Source organism: Rosa rugosa, chromosome 5 (assembly GCF_958449725.1).
Source record: "Rosa rugosa chromosome 5, drRosRugo1.1, whole genome shotgun sequence".
Taxonomy (NCBI): Eukaryota; Viridiplantae; Streptophyta; class Magnoliopsida; order Rosales; family Rosaceae; genus Rosa; species Rosa rugosa.
In genome coordinates, this window is record NC_084824.1 from 36,871,146 (window position 1) to 36,886,947 (window position 15,802).

Genomic DNA, 15,802 nt, shown 5'->3' on the forward strand with positions numbered 1-15,802 from the left:
CTAATCCTATCTGACCATCAAAGAAAAACAATTCAATTCGAAGAATTTAAGCAAGCAAAGTATTATCCAAACTCGAAGATCAACAAGCACTTATTCAAGATTCAAGCTTCCATGCTCTATTGATTTCAGACGATCAAGCATACATGCATACTCTCAAAACCAAACTTTGCACCATAATACTTTCAATATCTGAGTCTACCTCCCTTTACTAAAAATGCCATCCATTCTTATAATAAGACATCTAATGTCATCCCCCTTCATTTTCTTAGATGAAAAAAATAAACACTTCTAACCAGTTTTCATTACCTGTTGTCTTTATTCCCTGTAAACCAAAATAGCTCATCATCGTAATCAACCGAGCATACATACATGTCATTAAAGCTTGTACTAAAGCAATTCCAGCAGAAGTTCATACAGCAACTGCAATTCCTACTAAATCCTAATTCAACAATTTCAAGCCATGCCAAGCCAGTGATTAGTCGACAAGTAATCGATAGACATGAGAGTATAGCTGGAACATGCTAGCTATATAAAATTAGACCTGAGCTTAAATCTCTATTATGTAACTCAAGCAAGAATCACGACATGCGAGCAAACATGACAGCCTTTATGCATGCATATCTATAGTATTGTGTCACTGCTGTGTTACATGCAAAACATCGGTTTTGCTTCAAGTAAGGTATACTTGGGGGCTTGGTGAAAGATGATTCATGATAAAAAGCACAGGCCCATGGTCTATTGATTCATTGGAACATACGAACTAGAACTTAAGGCTTCCAAGCACACTACTGCTGGATCAATTCTATTCATTTTTATGCTAATTCAAGGCATCATGACTTTTTTAAAAAAAAAAAAAAAAAAAAAGAATTAAAGTTCTTATGATGTTCGAATTATCAAAAATTCATCTACACAATGCCAAACTCATGCTCATGCCACTCATACATCATGCCAAGCTCATGCTCATGCCAAGCTCATTGTCAAGCCAAGCGGATTCACGACCGAGAGTAACATGTCTATAAACAAGCTTATGTCAAGCAAAAATATTTTAAGCATATAAGCATACAAACGCCAATCATGCCAAGCTTCTCTCTAAGGTCGTGCATCCATTAGAGAACTAACAAGAAGCATGCGCAGGTCACTCCAAGCTCTTATCTTGTAAGATCGTATATGCATCGAAAACCAAATGAGAGTCACACCAAGCTAATTACATCCAAGCTCATGCTTGTTAATGCTAATGCATTCTCATTTGGCCATTAAAGAAACTTGAGGAGGTCATAAGCTCATACCATCAAAGCACATGCCAAAGACATGCCCAAGCATAACGATCACTAATTGAATCAATTCAAACCAAAACAAGCAAGCGGAGATCATACAAACTCATTCTCTTACCAAGCCGAATCCCTTACAGGACAACAAATTAATCAAGACATACATGCCTGGAGAGTCAAGCAAGACAATGTGAAAAACTAGATTGCCAAACGCTGCTGTAAAAGCAACACAAACCACTACCATGCCATATAATTCAAATCAATAGTCTTTTCCAAACCATTTTGTGATAATCTTACTTCGTTAAACCAACATGCTAACCTATTTTTAACCTTATCCATACCAAATTGTTTCTAAATTAACAATCTCTTGATGTTGTGACAACCTCTTATCATGCTAGCTAGACCAAATCTCGATTCTTCTTAAAATGACCAAACCAAATTTCAATAACCAAAAGCACCTTCCTATCAATTAACAAATATTTCTAGCCCTTTAAACAACCATCATGCCAAACTAATACCTAGAACACCTCATGCATATGTCAATCGGATCACGACCAAGACAATCATGCCAAGCATACAAACTTCTCTCTTTCAAACTAGTGCTTCCACCAAGTAACCATGTGAGAACCATGCAAAACAACTGAACTCATTCTTTTCAATGCCAATGTGCTCTCCCTTGATAACTGAAATAATCATGCAACTGCTAGCTCAAGCCATCAAAAGCTCATGCCTAGAATATGCCCAAGCATGACTGTCACAAGTTCAATTGAAACAAAAACGAAGCCAAGAAAAGATATTTTTTGTTTTACAATATCAAAGCTAATCAAGCAAGACCAGGCCATGCAAACCAACGCAAATTCAAGCCAAGCAAATTACTGATATAAGTGTCAGTAACATGATCAGGCCAAACTAAGAAACTTACATATACCAAGTCAAGCAACGCCATGCTATACCATTAATTTTCACAATTATAGAAGTAAAATAGAAGAGGCTCACAAACGGCTTGCAAAAAAGGGCTCACAAAGACAGGTTACATTACAACCCTAGCAACAAAACAAAGTATGTGATAACTGCAGCAATTAAAACAAGCCACAGCAAAACATGCCATGCAAATTCATGTTATATCACTATTAAATTCAATTCTTGACAAGCAATATCCATATTCATATACTGTCAATCAATCATGGTGATTATTAAGCAAATTCAAAACCCAACAGCAAGCATAAAGAGTTCACCACCAGGAGAAAAGACCAATCGATGTTTCAATTGGATTCAAGAATACAACTTTAAAAGATCAAATGCAAGCATATCATTCTTGTATTGATGCTCACCTAGATATCATGAAGAACCACAATGCAACGATTTAGCCCAGTATGCGAATTCCTAGCAGCCAATTAAAGCAACGACAAAGCTAGCACCACCGCAATAAATTCAAGGTTGTGTGTGGTCAGTGCGTTACCACAGCTACCATAAGTCATACAAATTCACAGAGAGCATGCTCAAATAAGTAAGCAAGCCAAAGCCAAGCCACAAAGAAATCTAATACAAATGAAAATTCTACATGAAAGCATCTATTGATGCGGAAGATAACACCAAGCAAGATATAGCAAAAAAAAATGTATATGACTCATATATGCTAGTCAAGCACATGGTCATGCAAATCTATGACAATGAGTCAATGAAGGAAAAGCAAGCTAAGCAATTCAAGCAAGAAAAAAAAAATTCAGTTACTGTGATCAAGTTAAAACTCACTTCATTGCCGTGTTCAAAGCTTCCACCATTTACTTACATCTAGTTTATCATTGGAATTGAGGCTCTCATGTAGACCCCCGTACTTTTATTGTTTATTTTATTTTTATCGTATAACGTATGAAGCTACGTATTCATAAGGTACAAAAGTATTCGCACTTAGGTTAAGACTTTGAGGCTATTTTAAAGGATTAAGAATTTAGAGAAATCCAATTTGGGTCTAGGAAACTATTTTTAAAGTATCAAGGCTTAGGACAAGCCCGGAAAATTTTCCCGAAATGATTCGGTGAAGTGTCGGAGAAATAAGGATGTTTGAGGTGTATTTTCGGAGTGGACTTGAAGGAAATTAAGAGGAAAATGAAAATGGAGCAGCCCAAGCCCACTTGGTCCAAAAGGATGGGCAGATTGGACTTTTCGCACTCATTAAAAGGGAGAGATATTTAAGCAACACACTCTCTCAAAACCCTAGCCTCTACCCTCATTTTCTCACTTCTCACTCTCTCTTTTCAGCTCTCCCTCTCTCTCATCCGATTCTCTCTCTCCTCGGAAGCTGCCGGACGCCGCCGGCCGCCGGAACTCCGATCCAAGCCCAAATTTCCAGATTTTCTTCTCTTCATTCCCTCTTCCCATTTCTTCAACCAAAATCATGAAATTAATTTGGCCATTTAATCCTCCAAAAACCCTAGAACCCTAAGCTAATTTGGGGGTTTTTGTGATTTCTTCATTCCAAGTTCAAATCAAGGTAATCTCCCTCCTAATGTAGCCTCTATTCATCTGATCTATACCTATTTCTTCCTAAATCCGAGTTTTTGATTTTGATTTGTGATTTTGATGCATGAACCCGATTTTCCCTAAATCAAGAGGCTAGGCTACGGGTTTGGCAAGGATTTGTGGTAAGGATCTATCCATGCAACCTTGTTTCAAGTTTTTGGTTGTGATATTGATGTTGGACAGATTTGTAGGTGAAGAAGGCCAAGGAGGAGGAATAGGCCGTGAGTTTTGAAGAAGAAAGGGGAAGGAATGGGTTTTGGACAAACTCTAGAATTTTTGGAATTTGTTTGGTTAATTTTGATTTTGTTGAGCTATTGTTGTTGTTGGAAAAATTGTGAAAATTAGATCTTTGAGGAGGGTTTAATTAGTAGAATTTTATTAGCCTAGTTTTCAAAGTGTTGGAATTTTGTGTTGAGGAGTTTGGTGATTGTTGTGTAACTTTCTTCTTCCTTTTCTTTTTCTTTTTCGCCAAAAGAAAAAGAAAAGGAAGAAGAAAGAAAGTCTTTATTTTTGGAAGAAAAAGAAAATAAAGAAAAAGAGTAAAAGTTGGATTAAATGAGTTTTTACAGTGGTAAAGTGGTAAAAAGTGAAGAATGTGAAAGTAAAGGTAAATTCGGTAAAAAGGAGGTAAAAGGTAAAAGTGAAAGTATGGAGGTAAAAATCACGGTAAAAGTAAAAAAGTGAAAAAGGAGAAGTAAATGGGTAAAAGTAAAAGCAAAACTTTATTTATAATTATTTACTTATTTATTTTTAATAAATAAGAAATAATGGTAAATAAAATAATACTTAGTCAAAAGTCAGAAGTCAAAGTCAAATGTCAAAAGTCAACTCTTAGAGTTGACCAAGGTTGACCGACCTCGTAAAACGAGAGGATCGACTCGACTTTGGTCGCTCGGGTTGGCGATAGTTTAACGGAGCAATAAGGACGTTTTTCCTTTTTAAGAAAGAAGTTAGTTTCCTAAATTGGTAAAAGTTGAAAGGAATAATAAATGGTCTCATTGAAATAAAAGGATTTAGTATGCGCGATTACTTAGAGATGATCATGATGTTTACCTGGATAATTACTTACAAACTAAGTAATGGTTCAGGAAACACGATCGTTAAGGAAGCTTAAGCGGAAAGCACCACAGTGCTATATGTGTGGAATGCTCTAGTATAATAGTATGTTGCATGCAAGTATGTTTTTGGTTGTTCATTAGTTGATGCCTCGTGATACCTGTATTTTCATAACTGATAATTGCTGATTGCAAAAACCGAGGCTAGACTTGCATGTTGAGATATTGTACCCTTTGTATGTTTGTACTTTTGACTCGAAAGTGAATGGGACCTAGACGCGTTGATTCCTAAGGATCCCACGGTGTCGATAACCGTGAACCTCCTGAGGGGGCTGTGCTCCTATGTTTGTCGAGGAAGGGTGAGTACCGACAGTGAACCAATCATAGGAGACTTAGGACCAAGAAATGGACACTTTCGCTACTTGTAGTTATAAGGACTACAGTGTAGTTGGCCGGTTCTCGAAGGATGACGAACCTGGTCGGTCACCGATTTATTTTAGTTTAGCCGACAGGTAAGTATCTCGGAGCTCCAAGTTGTGTGAAGCATGCTGCATATGATTTCTCAAAAAAGGACAAAGATGATTGTTTTTGTTTGCATTTGTTTTACTCGATTTTACAAATGCGCGCAATCTATATTCTAGTAGTTATGTGTTACCTATTAGTTTTCAAACCTAACTAAGGTTAGGTCGGCCCCTATTGGGCTAGCGAGGACGAAATGCTCACCCCTACATTTCAAGTTACAACGAGGTCACTCCGAAAGATCTGGACTAGAAGTGGGTCGTTGGCTGAGTCTGTGTGTTGTTGTCCCTATTGCTTGAAGTTCTTCCCTTTTGGTACTCTATTGATTTACTCGCTTTTCTTTCAATGTTGAACTCTGTGAGGTCCGCCTACCTAGGAGTTCACCTCACCCTTTTTTTTATTGTTGTTGTTGAACTCTTTTCATTTCGGTTAATTATGATGTAAGCCCTAAGGCGTCACAGTGCACTTTCCCACTTTATTTTGAAGCATTTTCCAGACTTACTAATTTGAATATTGGGTTGTTGATTGAAAATCCTTTCTTAAAAGTTTACTTAATTGGTCTCCTATTTTCTAAAATTTGCATTTTCAAAAGGCTTTGTAGTATTAAGTTGGTAGGTCTACGGCACGTCTATGACGTATCGAGCTCCTATTGGCTTAATATTACGGCGCTGTGGTATATCCACTCGAGTCGCCACATCTCATATCCTGTGTCATTGGCCTCTACTACTCCACTACTGAAACAAAAGCTGCCGTAATCAATTTTATCAAGTCAGAGCTTAAGCACAGAGTATCTCATCTGAAGCAAAAAAAAATGTGGAGAAGTCATAAGCGCTAGCATTTACGATCCAGCAAGCATTATACAAGCTTTCACATGCTATGATTTCAACATCAGGCATATACCTACTCTTAATTCAAATTCCAACCTGTCATAGATTTTTGCTCCAACACCAACACACTACATATAAAGATCCAAATATTGCTACCCATATATACAAAATTCAGCAACCAAAGTCATACTCTAACCCTTCATTACTCTACACAAGCATCTACAGCCATACTTTAACGTCAAGCATCTACATATCCAATCAATCACCAAATATAGTACCCATTCTTCACATCAAGTATTACCATCTAAATGTCCTGTATATATCAAGTTCTAATTAAAGGCCCAAAATCTTGAATCCAAGCTGTTAATTTCTCCCTCAAAGCATCGCAAAGAAAATAGAAGAAAAATCATTGTCGAGATGGACCTACAAGACGTAGAGGCAAATGAGAAATCAATGAAATCTGAGCCCAAATATGTCCAAACCCTATATAAGGAGCAATCATGAGAAATTTCATGCTTAATACATGACACTTAATCTAACATCATGAACCAATATATCATGCCGGCCAAGTCCATGCAAATTCCAAGCTTGTGCTCGTGTCACTCAAACATTATGTCATGCACATGCTCATGCTAAGCTCATGCTCAAGCCATACAGATCCACGACCAAGAGAAACACGTCAATACTTAAACAAGCTTATACCAAGCAAAAGTAATTTAAGCATACAAGCATCAGACATGCATACACAAGCCATGCCAAGCTCCTCTCTTAAGGTCGTGCATCTACCATAGAACATATGAGGGTCATGCCAAGCAACCAAGCTCACTCAAACATTATGTTTTCATGTACAACTCTAATTCTATGCTTGTAATCCTTTATATAAAGAGGTCACTATATCAATAATATCATGACTCACCATAAGAAAACTGAAATTGGGAGAGAATTGAGTCGTGATATTACCCTCACCCATAACCAAGTTTAATACCCACCACCCATAACCAAGTTTGTTTATGAGGGTATCCTCATATGTTCCATAATACCCTCATATGTTCTTGGTATCCTATTCAGTTTATCCCCTTGAGGTTTGAGGGTAATTTTATGTTAGTCTCTATCCTCCCAATTTAATCAATTTACCCCCGAGCTTGTCAATTTTCCTCAACCGTGTCCAATGTCTCACTTTCCGTCCAATTTGGATGTTAAATATGTAATTAGGGCCCACTTCAAGGGCTAAAATGGTCATTTCAAGACAAAAATAATAATTAAAAAAAAATCATAGGGAAGAAAACCAGTACCATATACCATACGGAAGAAGCTTCAATTCTTAGTTCTTCTCTGTACCCATATACTTAGAAGAAAAAATCATTGATCAAAAACTAATCTTGATCCTTTTCTTACCAAACCCAGATCATTCCCAGCTTGTGCTCGAACATCAAGCATGTGGTCTTACCCAGAAACCTTGTTCATCTTACCAATTACCCATAACATACGCAGGTACGTACCCATAAAAGAATCAAATTGCCTTGATTCTTTTCTGACCACTCCAAACCAGACCCATACCAGAATCATATCAATCAATCAAAATTGCATTGTCAATCTCTTGCTCACACAAGTATTGCAGAAAATTAGCCATACCAATACCCTCAACAGAAGAACTTTGTTTCTTCAATCTACCCACCACCCATAACCAAGTTTTTTGCTCAAAGATTGAGCAGAAGCTCATACCATAAGATACCAAGAACAAATTTTGTTCGTCATCTAATCAGTACTTGTACCATACTCAGGAAGAAAGTCAAAGTACCTTCCGATTCCGGCGACCCGACCTGCAACTTCGACCCCCTCCGCCGCTCGGATCCTCCTTTGACCCAGAACGAACTGCAGCTCGGACCTCAGACGTCGGACTGCCTGTTACCAAGGAGAACCATCGGCGGTGCCATCGGATTTGAAGAAGAGGCCTGAAAAAGAAGCTGCCACCCAGACCTCTTCCACAAAGAATCTGCCAACCGATCAATTCGGAGATTGAAGATATCAAGAAGGGAAGATCGATTCGGACATGGTCAAGCTCATGGAGTCACCAAAACCGGTTGGGCTACAAGAATCAGCGTCACAAGCCCTTATTTTGCTGTTGACAGTTCGGTCGAACTGGAATGAGTTGGATCCCAAAAACGAAGCGGTGAGCCACAAGGATCGGTGTCACAAGCCCTTCGGCCGCTGCCATCCAGCATGTCGGATTTTGTTAGGGTACGAGCCCTAACTTCCAGATCAGAGAAAGAGTAGAAAGAAATTACAGAGAGGAAATCTAAGAAGAAAAGAAATTGTATTGCAATTGATATCGATTCGTACAGATTTGCCAGCATATGTAGCTAGACGATAACATGTGAGACACGTGTCAGTAGGACACTGGTAACCTCAAGATAGCCTAACAGCTCATAGATTCCTCTTCGATGTAAACAAAACGGTGCGTATTAACCTAATGACTTAAATAAAGAAGGAAAAAATTCTGTTTACTACCCTGTACTTTTAAGGGTTCGTCAATTCAGTCCCTGCACTTTTAATTTAATCAGAAAAGTCCTCGCACTCTCCAATTTCATCAAATCGATCCATTCCGTCACTATTCCGTCCATTTTCTCTGTTAATGTGCTGACGTGGCACATTTTCACAGGGAAATTCCCAAAATACCCCTACTCAAAGCCTCTTCCTGCAGAACAGAGCTTCACTCTCTCTCCCACTTCTTCTTCCCCAAACCCTCTTTCCCTCTCTCTCTCTCTCTTCTCCCCACCCAAAAAAATGGAGGAGAAAAAGAAAACCCATTTCTTCTTTTCCATTACCTTCACTCTTCTCCTCTCCTTCTCCTTCTCCGTCGCCCTTGACCACCAGACCCTCCTCTTCTCCCCCTTCCCCTCCGCCCCTACTCTCCCCCAACCCGAATCCTTCTCCGCCACCTCCGAACCCGACCCAGATTCCATCTCCCTCCAACTCCACCACCTCGATGCCCTCTCCTCCAACCAAACCATCTCCCAGCTCTTCCACCTCTGCCTCCACTGCGACGCCCTCCGCTTCACCTCCCTCACCTCTCCCTCAACCGCATCGGTGTCGGCACTCCCCCTAAATACCTCTACATGGTCCTCGACACCGGCTCCGACGTCGTTTGGCTCCAATGCGCCCCCTGCAAACGCTGCTACTTGGACTCTAGGAGGCTGGATGATGGAGTCGAGGCAGGACACGAAGCTGTAGTTGTTGATCCGGGCAAAGTTGGGGTCGTGGTGGGAGAATTCGGCGGCGATTTCGGAGGGGGTGATGAAGGAGAGTTTGGATCGCCGTTGAGGGTGTGGTTGCGAGAGGAGGTTGTGGTCGGGACGGTCGCCGAGGGCGTTGAGGACGGAGTGGGTCTGGGCGACGTCGGAGACGGCGCGGGTCATGGCGGCGATGACTTTGGGGTCGGAGAGGTGGGGCATCTGGCTGAGGAGGATGAGGATGGTTGCTGGGTATGATGAACTGGGGCTGGCCACGTTTGTGTGTGAGTTTGTATTTATACTAAACAAAATGATGAGCCAAATTTCTTGTTTTGTGTTTTGCTTACTGAATGGTTCATTGTGGGCTTGTTTTCTGAGTTTCTGGTTTAGGTTGATGGTGTTGAAAGCATAGAGTCCTCTCATTGATTGTTGGGGGTTTTGTCTTTGTGAGTTGCTCTTGATTTCAGTACTCTTGCTTGGATGAGTTCATATTTGGAGTCTTTGATGTGTTTTGGTATGCATTTGATTTTAGTATGACCTTCCAAGTGAGCTAGTAGTGGGGATCGATCTTGGGAAGTTGGTTGAGAATTGAACAAGGGAAGGACTGAGAAGAAGGAGAGTAAACAGAATATACTTGTATGGGTATTTTGGGAATTTCTCTGTGAAAAAGTGCCACGTCAGCACCTTAACAGAGAAAATTGACGGAATAGTGACGGAATGGATCGATTTGACGAAATTGGAGAGTGCGAGGACTTTTCTGATTAAATTAAAAGTGTAGAGACTGAACTGACGAACCCTTAAAAGTACAGGGTAGTAAACAGAATTTTTTCCAATAAAGAAAATAGACTAACTTGTCTTAGTCAACTGGTAAAGATAATTCTTAACTTCATAACAACTCTACCCCCCTCAAATCGAACTTGACCACAAGTTCAAAACTGTACTGTAACTCTCACAACACATGGGGTTGATCATGGCCCTCCACATCAGGATTAAATGTTGGATACCTGAGTAAGATTGTTTCTGCCTCTTCCCAGGTGGCTTCTTCTGGTGTAACTCCCAACCACTGAACCAGCCACTGAGTTACTACTGCCCCCTTCTTTTTGAAGATTCTTCTATCAAGAACAGCTACAAGCTCCCACCTGGGGTTCTCAGGATCACATATTGGAGGGAGCTGTGCAGCCACTGTAGCAGTTTGACCAAGCTTTTTCTTCAACAAGGAGACATGGAAGACATTCTGAATCCTAGCTGATGGTGGTAGGTTGAGTCTGTAAGCCACCTTCCCAATTCGTTCTAACACCTCAAATGGACCATAGTACTTCTGTGCTAGCTTATGAAACACATTCTTATGCATAGAATGTTGTTTGTAGGGTTGCAGCTTCAAATATACCCAATCTCCTACCTCAAACTCCCTTTCAGTGTGTTTCTTATCGTAGAAGTTCTTCATTCTAGACTGAGCCAAATGAAGGTTTCTCTTGAGAGCAGAGAGTATGGTATCCCTATTTTGCAGTTGATGGTCCACTGCAGCAATAGAAGTTGAACCCGGCAGATAAGGAATGATGGATGGGGGTTCATATCCATATAAAGCTTGGAAAGGTATCATCTGTATAGCAGAATGATAGGCTGAATTATACCACCACTCTGCCCATGGCAGTACTTGTACCCAACCAGTTGGTTTCTCACTTGTCACACACCTAAGATACTGTTCCAAAGTTCTGTTGAGGTTTTCAGTTTGTCCATCAGTCTGTGGGTGATATGCAGATGACTTGTCAAGCTTGGTACCCTGCAATTTGAAGAAGGATTCCCAAAATAGACTGAGAAACACTGGATCCCTGTCAGAAATAATGTGTTCTGGCATGCCATGAAGTCGGAAAATTTCTTGGACAAACAGTTTTGCCACTGATGCAGCAGTATAGGGGTGAGACATAGGTATAAAATGGCCAACCTTAGTCAACCTGTCCACAACTACCCAAATGACTGTTTTTCCTTCAGAATTTGGTAAACCATCAATGAAATCCATTGATATATCAGACCAAGCTCTTTCTGGAATTGGGTTAGGCTGAAGTAATCCTGGTGGTTTGACTGTTTCATAATGATTGATTTGACACACATGGCAATCAGCTATAAACTTTTTGATGTCCTTAAGCATTCCAGGCCAAGCAAAGGTTCTGTGGATTCTCTTGTGAGTTCTAGACCTACCTGCGTGACCTCCAGTATATCCACCATGTAATTCTTCCATAATCTTCTTCCTCCAATCATTGGTCTGAGGTACAAATATTTTGTCCTTGTAGATGAGCTGGGAGTTGATGACCTTAAAGTTTTTTCTGTTTCCCAAACCATGATTGAGATAATCCAATATCTTAGAAGCTTCATCATCCACCAAGCAATCCCTCTTCATTTCATCCACAAACTGATGTACAGGTTGTGATACTCCAGTTAATGCAAACTCCAATTTCCTTGACAAGGCATCTGGGGCCACATTATTTTTACCAGCCTTATATTGTATAGAATAATCATATCCCATCAGCTTGAGCAACCACTTTTGCTGAGCTGGAGTGGTGATTCTTTGCTTCAAGAAGTGCTCTATGGTTCTATGGTCAGTGTAAATTTTGAAATGGTGGCCCAACAAGTAAGGCCTCCAGTGTTGGACTGCAAACACCACAGCCAACATCTCTTTGTCATATACTGACAAAATGGAATGCCTTGGAGCCAAGGCCTTACTGAGAAAAGCAATTGGATGCCCTTCCTGAGATAGAACTGCCCCAATCCCTCTTTCTGATGCATCACATTCCACAACAAATTCTTTATTAAAATCTGGGATAGCTAACACTGGGGTAGAAATTAAAGCTTCCTTGAGCTGCTCAAATGCCACTTCAGAATCTGCATTCCATTTGAAACCATCTTTCTTCAACATGTCAGTTAGAGGCTTTGCAATCACCCCAAAATGTTTCACATATTTCCGATAGTAACCAGCCAAACCTAAAAATCCTCTTAGCCCCTTCAGTGTTTTTGGTTTTGGCCACTGCTTAATACACTAAATCTTGGAGGGATCCACTGCCACCCCTTCAGCACTAATGATGTGTCCCAAATATTCCACTTGTGCCACCCCAAAGTTACACTTACTTTCCTTGATTCTTAAAGAGTTCTGCTGTAATTTGTCAAAGACCAGCTGCAAATGCTTCACATGATCTTCCAATGTAGGTCTATATATGAGTATGTCATCAAAGAAAACCAAAACAAACTTCCTCAAGAATTCCCTGAGAATGTTCATAACAGACTGAAATGTTGATGGGGCATTAGTAAGCCCAAAAGGCATCACTAAAAACTCATAGTGACCAGAATGAGTTCTAAATGCAGTTTTGCTGACATCTTTTTCACACATCCTAATCTGATGGTAACCAGATCTCAAGTCCAACTTGGAGTATATTGTTGCCCCATGCACTTCGTCAATCAACTCATCCACTACTGGTATAGGGTACTTATCCTTCACAGTTGCTGCATTCAAAGACCTATAGTCAACACACATTCTCCAAGTTCCATCTTTCTTTTTAACCAACAGAACGGGGGAGGAGAATGGTGATACACTAGGTCTAATGATGCCATTTTCCAACATTTCCTGTACTATTTTTTCAATTTCTGCCTTCTGGAAGTGGGGATATCTATAGGGTCTGACATTAATGGCTGAAGTGTTAGCTGCCAACTCAATCCTATGATCTTGTGTCCTTGCAGGTGGCAATGTGGTTGGAGGTTTAAAAATATCAGCATAACGGTGTACCAACTTTTGAATTTATGGATGAACAACATCAGTAGCAGATTGCATGGAGATAGGACTTAACTGTACCATTATGGCTTCTTTCTCTTTTTTGAGCAGTCTGATCATTGATTTGCAAGATACCACTGTGGCTTGTGCCTTTGTCTCTCCCTGCAGTGTGAATTGGGCCTGGTTACTGTAAAATGGCATTTTCATGGTTTCAAAGTTCCAGGTGATGTCCCCAAGTGTTCTGAGCCAAGAAGCTCCCAAAACTACCTCACAACCTGAAATAGGTAATATGTAACAGTCAGCAGAAAAAATGTATTGTTGAAGCTGCATCTCAACTCTTACCTGACCCTTGGTCTGCATTAGTCTGCATTATAGCCCCACTAGCTAGCTTGACCTTCAGTGGCTTAATGTCAATAATTTGAGCTCTCATTTTTTTTTAGCAAGGATGGATGGATGAAATTATGAGATGCGCCAGTATCAATTAGTACATGCACCATTCTTTTGTTAAATACATCCTTGAGTTGCATAGTATCAGAATTATTCTGTTCCCCCATTACTTGCAACTGAATTTCAGGTTCAGGGATGTCTTCCTCATTTTGAACTTCTTCTACGACTTCATTATTGGCAGGTGCAGGTAAGTCCACCTCATCTTGAGTCACTTCAATGACCATAAGCTGGCCTTTCCTGCAGTTGTGGCCCGGTCTAAAAAGTTCATCACAAAAAAAACATTGGTTCCTAGCTCGTCTTTCCTGATATTCAGCTTGGCTCAATCTTCTATTCCCTGCGTTAATGTTGTTGCCTATAGCAGAAACAGTCACAGCATTATTCCTAGGTGGGAAATTATGTGGTCTTTCTGAATGACTCTTATTGAAACTCATTCCACTTCTTCCTGAAGTAGCAGGAATTGTGGTTGAAAATGACCTACTTCCCATTGGGGTTTTGGCTTGGTTTCTATGCCCTGCTTCCCTTTCTTCATAAATTCGAGCTAATTCACAAGCCTCATATAGTGATTTTGGTTTTTGAGCCTTAACATCTGCTCTGATCTCACTTTTCAACCCTCCCAAGAAACACGATAAAAGCACCTGTTGAGAAAAACCAGGGGCTCTCCTTGAGAGTTTGGTAAATTGTTCCTTGTACTGCTCTACATTTCCGGTCTAGCTCATTCTAGCTAGGGCTGCTTGATAATCCACAATATTATAACCACTAAACTCTCTCATCAACAGGTCTGCCAATCCTGCCCAAGTGGGGGAAAATTCATGTTTGAACATATACCATCTGTCAGAAGCCTTGTCTGCAAGGTGCATGGTTGCAATTGCTAGCTTTTTTTCCTCAGGGATTTGGTAGAATTCAAAGAACTGCTCTGCCTTGTTTAACCATTCCACTGGGTCCCATCCACTGAATACATTAAATTCTAATCTCATCTGCCTCATTGTAGGTAAGTTGGGATCAGTTTGATGTTGATTTGGATGCACAAACTGATGGCCACAAGGATGTGAGAGAGGTGTACTGTAAGGCATATAGAATTGAGGTAAAGCATATGAACTCTGCAACTGTGATGAATTCATAGGTGGAGTTGTGGGAATTGAAGCAGCTAAGCTGTTGTGTGGCTGGTAGGGCACATATGAATAAGGGTTGGTCTGAGATGAGCTCATCTGTGTTGAGGTGTGGTTTGCGAGGTATGATGGTATGGCAAAAGGCAAGGTGGGATGAACTTGCTGAGGAAAGTTGATGGCTGTGTAAGGATAAGGACCGGAGTAGTTTAATACAAAGGGCTCAGTCTCACTGTAGTGAGTGGTTGCAGCAGTTCCACATGAATTGAAATTTTGGTGCATGTTAGGTACTGCAAAGGGCCCCGTGAAGTGATTAAATGGTAGAGACCCAAAATTTGTATGCTGAAAATACTGTTGTTGCACACTAGACCCTGATTGAGTAGTTGGGTTACTAGTAACCTCTTTGTTACCCAAATTATCTAACACACCAGACCCACATATCATAGCACCATTAGTTTGCACAGTCCCAGCAGTGTTCATCAATTCAGAATAAGTATCACTAGTAAACCCCAATATAACATCACTATGACTCAAAGATGCTGGATGATTAATTGTAGAGGGTTTGGAAATACTACCCATTCCAATAGTGGTAGCAGATGAAGACGTAGCCAACACGGAAGAAGCTGATGTAGTGCGTCCCATTAGGTTACTCGCTGGAGTACCCTCAGACATGTGTAGAGACCCAAATTTTAGTTGTGGTGATCCGATCTGAGCCTGACTAGACTGAGGTGACCCGATCTGAGGTTGAGGGTGCTGAGCCTGAGCTAACAGTGTACGCATATCCTCTAAGATCTGGTGGCGTAATGATGCGACTGATTCCTGTATATCTGTCACCGTTCCTTGAACTGTTGCTACAGATTCCTGCATAGCAATAAGTTTGGCAGTTGTCTCATCCTTGTGAACTTGCAGGTCAAATTCCACACTAGAAAGTTCACCGGAGATGTGTGGTTGAGCTCCGGCACCTCCAGCTCCCTTGAGCTTCACCATCGCCCCAGAAGAAGGGCTCTGATACCAGATTGTTAGGGTACGAGCCCTAACTTCCAGATCAGAGAAAGAGTAGAAAGAAATTACAGAGA

At 40.5% G+C, this 15,802-nt stretch overlaps 2 long non-coding RNA genes across 3 annotated transcripts; one reads left to right on the forward strand and one right to left on the reverse strand.

Moving 5' to 3' along the window:
• Nucleotides 1–3,562: 3,562 nt before the first annotated feature.
• On the forward strand, nt 3,563–4,174 carry LOC133708890 (uncharacterized). 2 transcript variants are annotated; one of them, XR_009846112.1, is made up of 3 exons: nt 3,563–3,759; nt 3,879–3,910; nt 3,980–4,174. It is a non-coding gene; the product is annotated as an uncharacterized LOC133708890 (long non-coding RNA). The 2 variants fall into 2 exon arrangements; XR_009846111.1 differs by having other exon boundaries at nt 3,563–3,910.
• A 2,015-nt stretch (nt 4,175–6,189) lies between these two features.
• On the reverse strand, nt 6,190–8,414 carry LOC133712463 (uncharacterized). The gene is made up of 2 exons (XR_009847418.1): nt 7,988–8,414; nt 6,190–6,612 (listed from the first exon to the last, which is right to left on the reverse strand). It is a non-coding gene; the product is annotated as an uncharacterized LOC133712463 (long non-coding RNA).
• Between the last annotated feature and the right edge of the window lie 7,388 nt (nt 8,415–15,802).